Source organism: Salvelinus namaycush, chromosome 9, assembly GCF_016432855.1.
Source record: "Salvelinus namaycush isolate Seneca chromosome 9, SaNama_1.0, whole genome shotgun sequence".
Classification (NCBI taxonomy): Eukaryota; Metazoa; Chordata; class Actinopteri; order Salmoniformes; family Salmonidae; genus Salvelinus; species Salvelinus namaycush.
In genome coordinates, this window is record NC_052315.1 from 48,928,829 (window position 1) to 48,943,748 (window position 14,920).

Sequence of the window (14,920 nt, forward strand, 5' to 3'; positions counted from 1 at the left end):
GCTAAAGCACTCTTGTGTAATACCCCTGTACTTGCTGCTCTGGATTTTGAGCAACCGTTTAAACTTGAGGTAGATGCTAGTGCTGTTCTACTGCAGCAGGACAAGAGTGGAGTGGATCATCCCGTTTGTTATTTTTCTCGAAAGTTTAACAAATGTCAAACAAGTTATGCCACAATAGAACAGGAAGCTCTTGCTATGTTGTTGGCTCTGCAGTACTTTGAGGTATACATTGGTTCCCGTGCCCTACCAGTGATTGTATATACTGACCACAACCCCTTAGTGTTTCTCCACCGCATGTACAATCAGAAACGGTGCCTAATGCGTTGGGCACTTATTGTATAGAATTATAATTTGGAGATCCGCCACAAAAAGGGTTCTGAAAATGTATTGGCAGATGCTTTGTCACGTGTATAAAAATGATGATTTTTGGGACGTTTGTAAATGTGTTCGCAATCCCTAGGGTTGCTCTTTTAAGGGTGGGAGTGTTACTGATACAGGTATTCTGTGTGTATCCTGTGTATTTCTTTTCTCTCTTTCTCCCCTACTCACAGGTGACAATCATCATTCCCCAATCAGTCATCAATCAGTCGCTAATCAGAAGACACCTGCTCCTTTTCTCCTACCCAATCACATTCCCTTTCCCTTGGTTTAAAAACCCTGTCAGTTGTGTTCTCTAGAGCTCAATTCTCTTTGTCAATGCCATCTGTCTGTAGATCTCTTGTTTGGTTTGCAACTACATGTCACTTTGTCCCCACCTGTGAGTATTGGTTTTGTTATAGTGTTTCTTTGATAGTGGGAAAAGGGGGTAACCAGACAGGTCGCCCATGGGCATACACTACCCGTAGGTAAACTTTGTTAAATACACTAGTTAGAACTGGGCGGACCACCCACTGTATTTTTGGTTAGTTAGTTAGCTGTTGGTGAAGTAGGCTAGTCTAGCTTAGGGGTGTTTGTGGATACTTATTATTTCTTTCCTTGGGTCCAGCTCAGCCCCTTTTCCTGCTCCCCCCATTACCGTGTGTTTGTAAATAAACCCTGAGTGTTTGACGGTAGATATTAGTTGTCGTGGTTATTTCGTTCTCACTCTTACTTTGTCACTACTATAATTTGCATGAGTTATGTTACGGGTCCCATTACCATCCCCCCTAGACTGTCGGGCCAAAGGGATTCGTAACAATTAGCTAACACAGCGTGTCATTGGAACACATGAGTGATGGTTGTTGATAATTGGCCTATGTAGATATTCCATTAAAAATCAGCCGTTTCAAGCTACAATAGTCATTTACAACATTAACCTCTACTCAATAGGGGGAGCTGTTAGCACTTTTTTTTTCTGGACGTTGCCAAATTAAACTGCCCAGTACTCAATTCTTGCTCGTACAATATGCATATTATTATTATTGGATAGAAAACACTCTCTAGTTTCTATAACCGTTGGAATTATGTCTCTGAGTGGAACAGAACTCATTCTACAGCACTTTTCCTGACAGGGAGTGAGATTTCAGAAATCTTGGCCTCTGGTCCCAGGTCAGTTTTAAGGTCCCTGTGAATGCTATGGGGATACAAACACTGCCTACGCCTTCCTCTAGATGTCAGTAAGTGGTGACAATTTGAATGGAGTCGATTGCGCAATCTGGGACTTTATAAAAGGCCAAGACCGGAAGTACCTTTCTTTTGTTCCCTGCGCTTGACGCACGATGGACGTCGGACTGGCCTCCTTCCAAGCTTTGGTTTAGCCACTTCTATATCCCCGGTCATATTTTTATTCGTTATAGGTGTTAAAGACATCATAAGGTAGTTAATTTAAACCGTTTTATAGCAATTTATATCCGTTTAGTGCGATTTTCTGGCATTTCTTTGTGACGCACTTCCAAGAGCTGGGCACTTTTCCAGTACATGCCGAACGTTAGTGGCCATTTCGACAGGACAAGAGGACATCTTTCGACCAAAAGACGATTAGACCGGAGAAAGGATACATTGCCCAAGATTCTGATGGAAGATCAGCTCATAGTAAGAACTATTTATGATGATAAATCGTTGTTGTGTTGAAAAATGTTAAACGCATATATCGCCATTTTTTTTTTGTGTAGCTTCGCTTTGGCGCACCCTGTATTGCACAGTAAGGATAATTTTAGAAATGTAATTCAGCGATTGCATTAAGAACTAATTTGTCTTTCAAATGCTGTCCAACTTGTATTTTTTTAGTCAAGTTTATGAATAGCTTTCGATAAAAATAGGTGTCTTTCCAACATGGCGCCGGGCAGATTGCTTGAGTAGTTGGACACTATTTCCATTGTGTAAGCACGATTTGTGCCGCTAAATATGCACATTTTCGATCAAACTCTATATGGATTGTGTAATATGATGTTACAGGAGTGTCATCGGAAGAATTCTGAGAAGGTTAGTGAAAAAATTAATATATTTTGGTGATGATAACGCTATCGCTCTTTTTGCCTTGAATCAATGCTCGGGTAACGTTTGCACATGTGGTATGCTAATATAACGATTTATTGTGTTTTCGCTGTAAAACACTTAGAAAATCTGAAATATTGTCTGGATTCACAGGATCTGTGTCTTTCAATTACTGTACGCTGTGTATTTTTAAGAAATGTTTTATGATTAGTAATTAGGTAATACACGTTGCTCTCTGTATTTATTCTAGTCGAGTTGTGATGGTGGGTGCAATTGTAAACTATGATTTCTACCTGAAATATGCACATTTTTCTAACAAAACCTATCCTATACAATAAATATGTTATCAGACTGTCATCTGATGAGGTTTTTTCTTGGTTAGTGGCTATCAATATCTTTATTTGGCCGAATTGGTGATAGCTACTGGTGGAGAGAAAAAATGGTGGACAAAGAAAAAATGGTGTCTTTTGCTAACGTGGTTAGCTAATAGATTTACATATTGTGTCTTCCCTGTAAAACATTTTACAAATCAGAAATGATTGCTGGATTCACAAGAAGTGGATCTTTCATCTGGTGTCTTGGACTTGTGATTGAATGATATTTAGATGCTAGTATTTACTTGTGACGCTATGCTAGCTATGCTATTCAGCTTTTTTACTGGTGGGGGGGGTGGGGGGTGCTCCCGGATCCGGGTTTCTGAGGCGGTAGAAGTTAACAATGTCTACTCTGTATTTCTGATCAATTTGATGTTATTTTAATGGACCAAAAATGTGCTTTTCTTTCAAAAACAAGGACATTTCTAAGTGACCCCAAACTTTTGAACGGTAGTGTAAATGCCAATGTACATTTTTACATTGCAAGTAGCCTTACTGGTAACTATACTTAACGTAGAAAAAACTGAACCAGAAAGGCAGTTAGCCAGGATGATTACAAGATGATAAGACATGAGAAAGGGGTTGTACTGTGTATATACTTATGACAAAATGCAAAATAGCTATGGACCTAAAATAAAGTGTTGAATTACTATTTTTATTTATTTCAGATTGATCGGGGCGCTTAGTGTACACACCTGGATTATTTTCATCCCCTGCCCCAACATTCAGTGGGGTCCGAAACAGCACATGTAAAGCCTGGAGTTTGCTAAACGGCATTGGCACATGGATTGGAGCTGGTGCTTTGGTCAGATGAATGAAAACAGAGCCACTCACACAAGTGGTGGGTTTGGCGACGAAATAAGCAGAAAAGACCACCATAGCTACTGTCAAATATTCTGGTGGATTTTTGGTGTTATGTGGCTATTTTGATAAGGTCAACAGCATCATGAACTTTACCCAGTACCAGGACATTTTAGCTGAAAAACCTGGTTGCCTCTGCCAGGAGGCTGAAACTTGGCCCCAATTGGATCTTCCAGCAAGTCAATAACACCAAGCACATAACACAATCCACAAATAATGGTTAATTGGCCACAAAATCATTATTTTACGATGGCCATCTCAGTCACCAGACTTGAAACCCATTGAAAACATGTGGTTCAAAAAATAAAGACGTTTTATTGTCACATACTAAATTGTATTATGTATTCTGAACTATAACGTTTGAAGTTACTTGAACATTATTTGTTGTAGTGTACATAAATGCAGGGTCCCTTCTACTTAAATTATTAACCTTCATTAAAAAAACTTTTTCAAGTGTAAGTGTCACGAGGTGGAAAGTGACAAGTTCTTTTGGATCTGGGTTGAGAAGACATAGTGAGGTAGAGACCAACACAAAGGACCAGTTTCAAAACATTTAATAAATTAAGGCATGGTTTCCATCGGTTCATGTTTTCAGGACTGTCCAGGTTGTCCTAGGAACACAATGAATAAATCATGTAAATATACATTTGAGTAACACATGTGAATATACATTTGAGTAATTTAGCAGACGGTCTTCTCCAGAGCGACTTAACTTCTCTCGGATATGTGGAAAGCTAACGTCCCACTTGGCCAAAAGCCAGTGAAAATGCAGAGCGCCAAATTCAAATAAATTACTATAAAAATCAAACATGAAAGATACCAAATTAAAGCTACACTTGTTGTGAATCCAGCCAACATGTCAGAATTCAAATAGGCTTTACGACGAAAGCACACCAAACGATTGTTAGGTCAGTATCTAGTCACAGAGAAACACAGCCATTTTTCCAGCTAAAGAGAGGAGTAACAAAAAGCAGAAATAGAGATACAATGAATCTCTAACCTTTGATGATCTTCATCAGATGACACTCATAGGACTTCATGTTACACAATACATGTATGTTTTGTTCGGTAAAGTTCATATTTATATCCAAAAATCTGAGTTTAGGCGGGACGCTACTGTCTCACTTGGCCAAAAGCCAGAGAAAATGCAGAGCGACAAATTCAAATAAATTACTATAAAAATCAAACTTTCATTAAATCACACATGAAATATACCAAATTAAAGCTACACTGGTTGTGAATCCAGCCAACATGTCAGAAATCAAATAGGCTTTTCGGCGAAAGCAAACGATGCTATTATCTGAGGATAGCACCATAGTAAACAAAGAGAGAGAAGCATATTTCAACCCTGCAGGCTGAATATAATTCATGCCTTACCTTTGACGAGCTTCTGTTTTTGGCACTCCAATATGTCCCATAAACATCACAAATGGTCCTTTTGTTCGATTAATTCCATCGATATATATTTGGCGCGTTTGATCCAGAAAAGACCGGTTCCAACTTGTGAAACGTGACTACAAAATATCTCAAAGGTTACCTGTAAACTTTGCCAAAACATTTCAGACTACTTTTGTAATACAACTTTAGGTATTTTTTAACATAAATAATCGATAAAATTGAAGACGGGATGATCTGTGTTCAATACAGTATCAAAACAAACTGTAACTAGCTTTCTGGTCACGCTCCTCTATCTAACAGGACACTTCAAGTGACCCTCGTTCAAGATGGCCGTACTTCTTCATTACAGAAAGGAATAAACCTCAACCAATTTCTAAAGACTGTTGACATCCAGTGGAAGCAGTAGGAACTGCAAGAAGGTCAATTAGAAATCTGTATTCCCAATGAAAATCCATTGAAAAGAGAGTGACCTCAAAAAAAAAAGAATCTGAATGGTTTGTCCTCGGGGTTTCACCTGCTAAATAAGTTATGTTATACTCACAGACATGATACAAACAGTTTTAGAATTTTCAGAGTGTTTTCTATTCAAATCTTATCTTCTGGGGATGAGTAGCTGGCAGTTTAATTTGGGTATGCTTTTCATCCAAATATGAAAATGCTGCCCCCTATCCTAGAGAAGTTAAAGTGCATTCATCGTAAGATAGCTAGGTGACACAACCACATATTACAGTTTTAGTAACTCAACTTTTCCTCAATAAAGAATATAAAACATAGCAAATAACACAACAGAAACAAAAGGCACAGGAGGTGTTGCAGCCCAGGAATCAGGCGTCCATCTTGATTCCCATAACTTCCAACTTCCCATAAACCCCCCCCCCCCCCCCCCCCCCCCCCCCCCCCCCCCCCCCCCAATGTAGTACACAGAATGACTATGACAAACAAGCCGACTAGCTGGATGAGCGTTTCAGACAGTGGGAATGGCTGCATAACGCAAGGGAACGTTATGACCCAGGATGACAGCGTCACGCCCAAACCTCCCCGCCTTCCTGGCCAATGCGTTCAATTATTCCTTCAATACTTCCAGATGGTAAACAGTTCGACCACATCATTAAAATACACTAGCACATCTAGAGCACTGATCCACAACTGGAAAATACTGCGGGTAGTCTTCAGACGCGATCCCTACATCAGTCAAATGGTGGTGAGGTCTGATCTTCCACCAGTGCCACGTTGTACCTTTATAGACAATGTGCCGGACGGTAACTATAGATGTGGCGAATGTACCCAGTGTAACTTTTCGAACATTTGCACAAATGTTCAATCACCCTATTACAGGCAAGGCCATCATTACATGTTCCACAAAAAACGTGATATACCTGATCAAGTGTATTTGTGGTCTATGCTATGTGGGAACAACAAAACGAGCTCTGACAACAAGGATAGCAGAACACAGGAGTAATATCAGGGCCCTAGACCAGAGAAACCATGTGGCTGCGCATTTCATGGAGGCTCGTCACAACATTAACTCTCTTAGATACATTGGCATCAAACATGGTAAGACTCCTAATGATACTGAAGACACCTTGTTTGTTAGCGCAACACTTGGCAACTCTACAGGGACTCAGTCTATCCAAACTTTGGACTGGTATTGTATGTTTTTAAGGATGTGCGTATGACCATAAACTTTTATATAGACGTGTCTAAATGTTTAACATTGTTTTACATGTATTTGACAATTTTACATTTTGACCCACCTTAGCACAGTGTGCATTTCTCTAGCAATAACTGGAGATGGCACTGGAAGCATTACACGATGCTGCATTAGTGCCTTGCAAAAGTATTCACCCCTTGGCGTTTCTCCTATTTTGTTGCATTACAACCTGTAATTTAAATGGATTTTTATTTGGATTTCATGAACATACACAAAATAGTCCAAATGTGTGAAGTGAAATGAAAAAAAGTACTTGTTTCAAATAATGTAAAAAATAAAAAACACGGAAAAGTGGTGCATGCATATGTATTCACCCCCTTTGCTATGATGCCCCTAAATAAGATCTGCTGCAACCAATTACATTCAGAAGTCACATAATTAGTTAGATTGCACACAGGTGGACTTTATTTAACTGTCACATGATCTGTCACATGATCTCAATATACACTGCTCAAAAAAATAAAGGGAACACTTAAACAACACAATGTAACTCCAAGTCAATCACACTTCTGTGAAATCAAACTGTCCACTTAGGAAGCAACACTGATTGACAATAAATTTCACATGCTGTTGTGCAAATGGAATAGACAACAGGTGGAAATTATAGGCAATTAGCAAGACACCCCCAATAAAGGAGTGGTTCTGCAGGTGGTGACCACAGACCACTTCTCAGTTCCTATGCTTCCTGGCTGATGTTTTGGTCACTTTTGAATGCTGGCGGTGCTTTCACTCTAGTGGTAGCATGAGACGGAGTCTACAACCCACACAATTGTCTCAGGTAGTGCAGCTCATCCAGGATGGCACATCAATGCGAGCTGTGGCAAGATGGTTTGCTGTGTCTGTCAGCGTAGTGTCCAGAGCATGGAGGCGCTACCAGGAGACAGGCCAGTACATCAGGAGACGTGGAGGAGGCCGTAGGAGGGCAACAACCCAGCAGCAGGACCGCTACCTCCGCCTTTGTGCAAGGAGGAGCACTGCCAGAGCCCTGCAAAATGAACAGCAGGCCACAAATGTGCATGTCTGCTCAAACGGTCAGAAACAGACTCCATGAGGGTGGTATGAGGGCCCGACGTCCACAGGTGGGGGTTGTGCTTACAGCCCAACACCGTGCAGGATGTTTGGCATTTGCCAGAGAACACCAAGATTGGCAAATTCGCAACTGGCGCCCTGTGCTCTTCACAGATGAAAGCAGGTTCACACTGAGCACATGTGACAGACGTGACAGAGTCTGGAGACGCCGTGGAGAACGTGCTGCTGCCTGCAACATCCTCCAGCATGACCGGTTTGGCGGTGGGTCAGTCATGGTGTGGGGTGGCATTTCTTTGGGGGGCCGCACAGCCCTCCATGTGCTCGCCAGAGGTAGCCTGACTGCCATTAGGTAACGAGATGAGATCCTCAGACCCCTTGTGAGACCATATGCTGGTGCAGTTGGCCCTGGGTTCCTCCTAATGCAAGACAATGCTAGACCTCATGTGCCTGGAGTGTGTCAGCAGTTCCTGCAAGAGGAAGGCATTGATGCTATGGACTGGCCCGCCCGTTCCCCAGACCTGAATCCAATTGAGCACATCTGGGACATCATGTCTCGCTCCATCCACCAACGCCACGTTGCACCACAGACTGTCCAGGAGTTGGCGGATGCTTTAGTCCAGGTCTGGGAGGAGATCCCTCAGGAGACCATCCGCCACCTCATCAGGAGCATGCCCAGGCGTTGTAGGGAGGTCATACAGGCACGTGGAGGCCACACACACTACGGAGCCTCATTTTGACTTGTTTTAAGGACATTACATTAAAGTTGGATCAGCCTGTAGTGTGGTTTTCCACTTTAATTTTGAGTGTGACTGCAAATCCAGACCTCCATGGGTTGATACATTTGATTTCCATTGATCATTTTTGTGTGGTTTTGTTGTCAGCACATTCAACTATGTAAAGAAAAAAGTATTTAATAAGAATATTTCATTCATTCAGATCTAGGATGTGTTATTTTAGTGTTCCCTTTATTTTTTTGAGCAGTGTATATATATACACCTGTTCTGAAAGGCCCCAGAGTCTGCAACACCACTAAGCAAGTGGTACCATGAATACCAAGGAGCTCTCCAAACAGGTCAGGGACAAAGTTGTGGAGAAGTACAGATCAGGGTTGGGTTATAAAAAAATATCAGAAACCCAGAACATCCCACGGAGCACCATTAAATCCATTATTAAAAAATGGAAAAAATATGGCACCACAACAAACCTGCCAAGAGAGGGCCACCCACCAAAACTCACGGACCAGGCAAGAAGGGAATTAATCAGAGGCAACAACGAGACCAAACATAACCCTGATGAAGCTACAAAACTCCACAGCGTAGATTGGAGTATCTGTCCTTAGGACAACTCCAAGCCGTACACTCCACTAAGCTGGGCTTTAGGGAAGAGTGGCCAGAAAAAAATAAGCAAACACGTTTGACGTTCGCCAAAAGGCATGTGGGAGACTCCCCAAACATATGGAAGAAGGTACTCTGGTCAGATGAGACTAAAATTGAGCTTTTTGGCCATCAAGAAAAACACTATGTCTGGCGCAAACCCAACACCTCTCATCACCCCGAGAACATCCTCCCTGATATTTTTAATCAGCAGGGACTGGGAAACTGGTCAGAATTGAAGGAATGATGGATGGCGCTAAATACAGGGAAATTCTTGAGGGAAACCTGTTTCAGTCTTCCAGAGATTTGAGACTGGGACAGAGGTTCACCTTCCAGCAGGACAATGACCCTAAGCATACTGCTGAAGCAACACTCGAGTGGTTTAAGGGGAAACATTTAATGTCTTGGAATGGCCTAGTCAAAGCCCAGACCTCAATCCAATTGAGAATCTGTGGTATGACTTAAAGATTGCTGTACACCAGCGGAACCCATCCAATTTGAAGGAGCTGGAGCAGTTTTGTCTTGAAGAATGGGCAAACATCCCAGTGGCTAGATGTGCCAAGCTTATAGAGACATACCAATAGAGACTTGCAGCTGTAATTCCTGCAAAAGGTGGCTCTACAAAGTAAAGACTTATGGGGGGGGTTGAATAGTTTTGTCTTACTTCTTGTCTGTTTCACAATAAAACATATTTTGCATCTTCAAAATGTTGTATAAATCAAATGATACAAACCCCCCAAAAGTCAGTTTGAATTCCAGGTTGTAAGGCAACAAAATAGGCAAAATGCCAAGGGGGTGAATACTTCACAAGCCTCTTATTAAGAGTGGTGTAAATAACCTTGTGTAAGGGTTGCGGAACTGGTGGCAGTGAAGTCAGATGCAGGAGAGCAGAAATAGGTAATAGCCGGAGCAGTTTAATTTCAAAACCAACGGCAATAAAAAAATAACCTACATAGGTACAAAACCCGACGCTCACCAGTAACAGTGCACAAGCACTTACAAACAATTCCACACAAGGACATGGGGGGAACAGAGGGTTAAATATACAACACTTAATGAGGGAAATGGAAACCAAGTGTGTAGGAAAACAAGACAAAACAAATGGAAAATGAAAAGTGGATCGAAAATGGCTAGAAGACCGGTGACGCCGACCGCCGAACACCGCCCGAACAAGGAGAGGAAACGACTTCAGTGGAAGTCATGACACCTTGTTGATGGTCATGATCAATTACACTTGATTGCACAACAAACTGCTAAAAACTATTTTAGAAAAAAATGTTCTTCACACATGCTTAGAACATTGTGTAAAAGTATCATAAAGTCTAAATGTTTTGAATTACCCACAACCATCTAAAAACAGAGCCTGCCTACTACTTTATTATTTTAGGTAAAGATGTAAAACATATTAGAATCAAGTAAAACAACATATTTAATAAATGTTTGATTGACTTTAAAATATTAATTAATGATAACTTGTAAAAACTCAAACTTTACATTACACAAATAAATAAAGTAATATTTACACAAAAACGTTATTTGTTAACAGCACTCAAAAACATTAAATGATAAGAAATCTTATTGTCATATGAGTTAGTACCACTTTTTTATGATTTGATTCTACTGTCAGACCTCAGGATAAGACCCAAACGCAGACAGTTCGACGTAACAAAAGTTTATTACAAAAACAGAGGGCAGGAAAATGACAGGTCAAGGGCAGGAAGAGGTCAGTAATCCAGAGCAGTGTCACAAGGTACAGAACGGCAGGCAGGCTCAGGGTCAGGGCAGGCAGAATGGTCAAAAATGGGAAGACTAGAGAGAAAAACAGGAGTACGGGAACAACAGACAAACAGAAAACACAGGTATTAATGCGCAGGGGATAATGGGGAAAACGGGCGACACCTGGAGGGGGGTGGAGACAAGCACAAGACAGGTGAAACAGATCAGGTTGTGACATCTACTGACCGTTGGAGATGTTCGAGTAGCCACTACTCAATTTCTGTAGCCCTTTCCTGCAGTCAATGACCAAAAGCACCCTCTTTGGCCTCGTGTGGAAAGTTATTAATATTTTTCATTATTAAGAAATATTTTTTTTTTTACAACAAAAAAACTTTTTTATATATATTTCCATCTTCTGTGATGTGTAATATTGTGATGCAAACTCAAAATGTAATACATTTCAACTCTATCTGTCATGGTACAGGTGTATTGTTTTTTTAATAAGCCCATAACCATGTGTGTGAGGTGTATACTTTTGTTTCAAAGTAGATTTGTTTAAGACTACCAAGAATCACTCTGTGTGATACTGATTTTGCCAACTGCAGTAAAAGATGAATGACTTAGGCAGTTACTTTTTACATTGTAACATTAAGGCTTGGGCCCGTATTCACAAAGCCACTCAGAGTAGGAGTGCTGATCTAGGATCAGTGTTGCCTTTAATATCATAATGAATATGATTAGCCTATATGGACAGGAGGGATCTGATACTAGATCAGCAACCCTACTCTGATACACTTTGTGGATATGGGCCCAGGTATCACACCCTAATATATTCCAATCTAAATCAGCCAACATCAATTGATCAAAATCAAATAATTCTGTTTATTTATATTGTCTTTGTAATCTATCAAATATTATGTATGTTGATTTACTTTTTGTAAATTCCACCAACTACTGTAGCTGCACTAAAACAACATGACTGTGTTGAAAGGTTGTACATATGCTGAAATATCAAGGAAACTGGGATGACTGCACCAATTGTTGGCTGGAGGGCTTTTATAGAAAAGTAAAACACTGTGTGGCATAATACAGCTACTGTATCTCTACTGCAATATTTCCAACGATTACTTTGTTGCTGCATTTTGACCAGATAAATACTTTGATGTGAATTAATAACTAATGATCAAAATCTCAAAGATTATAAATGTAAGAAATTAAAACCATGACAGGAGTCCATGGCAGTCTGGAGATAATGTTTTGAATTAAGGCTTGGAATGTTTTCTGATTTTCCTACAAGTGGGCGGTGAATTTGGATCAACAGGAAGTGATCAGCTTTTGTCCAAAAAATGTCCATAATAATGTGCCCATATATAGTTGTTGAACAGTTGGTTTTGTTTGGAAGGTGGCAATGTAGTAACTGATTGCCAAAATTCTGATCAAATCCTGGTTTGAGGATTCCAGATTCCCTGCTTACTCCCTCCTGATTCTGAGAATCTTTCAACCGATATTTTTGGAAAAGCTAGGAATTTTTGAGAAAGTTTTGCAATCATTTTTGCAATCCTGGGAAGGAGGTACTAGTGGGGGGGCATATGGTTCTGATTCGGGTTTAGGGGGTCATCATGTTCTGTGTCATGATGTACAGTACACAGCCACATGCAGTGAGAAGCTGCACATGGTGATCCACATTTAAAGAAAGGTGGAAGGAAGATCCAGTAGATGGCAGCAAAATGATAGCAAATAGCAGCCTGAGCACATATCACTGAACCAGCTGTGGAATAAGTCAACCTTTTGTGACTTAAACAAGCAAAGACACTGTTCTCTGATTTGGAACCAGGCTTCCACAGCAAAATAAGCTGAAATGCACCACTTTCATTCATCTGCTTGCTCTGCCCTCATATTTAGCTTGACATCGAAGTGTTTTACACCTATCTTGGGCCACAAGTAGAACAATTTGACAAACAGCTGCATTCATGTTAACATCAAAAAACATCCGCCAAGCAAAAACCTGATTAAAAAATGAATTTATAAGAATGCTGTAAGTACAGAAATTGTTTGCTCAGTTGGAAATAAATATCCAACTAGTCAGTGACCACTGTGTGGAGTTTGTGACAGCAACTATGTGAGCTTATTACAGTATTATAGACACTATTTCCTATGATCTATGCAGAAACACCCCTTACCTTCAAACAACTCGTGTGTCTTGTCATAGAGTGAAGCAGGTTTGTGAGAGTCTCAGCTTTTAAAATATGGGTCATAATAGTTTGTAGCTCAAACTGGTCAGACTTCACATACGTTTTTGGGAAAATAACAATTTTCAGTATGGTCTCACAAACACTGCTATACCTCAGCCCCTGTTAATCACATATACTAATGGTTGGTATAAGCGGATGCAAAATAAACAGCCAAATCCAATGCAACAGCAGTCTCAAACACACCATTTTTTGAAAAGGGGTTAGAAGTCCAAAATGTGCCACCGTTACTGTGGGACTCAAGAGGTTAAAGGCATTGAGTGGATTTTAATGCTTTTTGTGACAGTTATAGGATTTCTGTACATGTTGAAGCTTGCTATCCATACCTGCTTTAATTTCCCCAATACCTGGTTCTTTTCCAACTCTTTACAGTGAAAACATTGTATTCATACTCTTACCACACATTTCATATGTATCATATGTATCATTCACCTCGATGGCAGATTAGGTGTCATGATGAAGGTAATGATACGTTAGGAAATGGAATAGCTGCCCATCATTAGTTACATAAGATGTGTAAAATACACAGGTGTGTGTAGACACAACTAAGGAATTCTGAACATAAGTTTCATCATGTGTGTGTCTCTAGATTGCAAGTGATATCTATAGCTGGGTCGTTCCATGAAATGAGTGCCTTCTGCATCCCTTTGATATTTTAAGTAGAAATGTACACACATCTAGAGTTAAAAGCTTGTTATAGTAAATTAAATTCCCTTTAATATACACCACATTGAGAATTCAATTAATACATTTTTTTTAAATGAATAAATCCTTACTAAATTGCCAAAATTCTGCATTTCGACATGTCCCTCTGTGCATCCTCTTCTAGGAAGATTTAACCCACTTAATCCCAACATTTAAGTTTTCATCATTGTAAATCAGAGTTATTTTGTTGACTTGACAAAGTCATTTCTGAAAATTCATGTTATTAATGATTCATTTTAAATTCAAAAATAAAACTGCCCCTCAATTTAAGGTCAACCCAGTTAAGTGAACTTTTTCAAAAGAAACGCTGAATATCTAATAGTCAAATAATAGTGTAACAGCAGGTGAGCTGGTTTGACTCTTTTTGAAAAATTTCTGGTGTTTTGTGGTGGAAAACTGAGCGGGTTGAGCATAACACATCAACCCTGTTAATGTTTTAACAATTACATTTTTTGGGTGAAGCTTACATTCAATTGCCCTACCTGTTTCACATAGCAACTTTCCATTCCCCCTGTTACCTGGTCATTCAGGTTGTTATTGGGAGAGTCAAGTCTAGCAGTTTTACCCACAGCAGGGGATTCAAGTCTGTTTTGATCATGCGGACTGGGACATGTTACGGGTTGCCTCTGAGAATAACATTGACATATACACTGGCTGAATTAATCAGGAAGTGTACAGTGGATGTTGTTCCCACTGTGACGATTAAAACCTACACTACCGGTCAAAAGAGTTAGAACACCTGCTCATTCAAGGGTTTTTCTTTGTTTTTACTATTTTCTAATTTGAAGAATAATAGTGAAGACATCAAAACTATGAAATAACGCATATGGAATCAAAAAATATTTTATATTTGAGATTCTTCAAATAGCCAAGCAAGCTATGCCTTGATGACAGCTTTGCACACTTGTCATTCTCTCAACCGCCTTCACCTGGAATGCATTTCCAACAGTTTTGAAGGAGTTCTAACATTTCCTGAGGACTTGTTGGCTGCTTTTCCTTCACTCTGCGGTATGACTCATCCCAAACCATCTCAATTTGGTTGAGGTCATGGGATTGTGGAGGCCAGGTCATCTGATGCAGCACTCCATCACT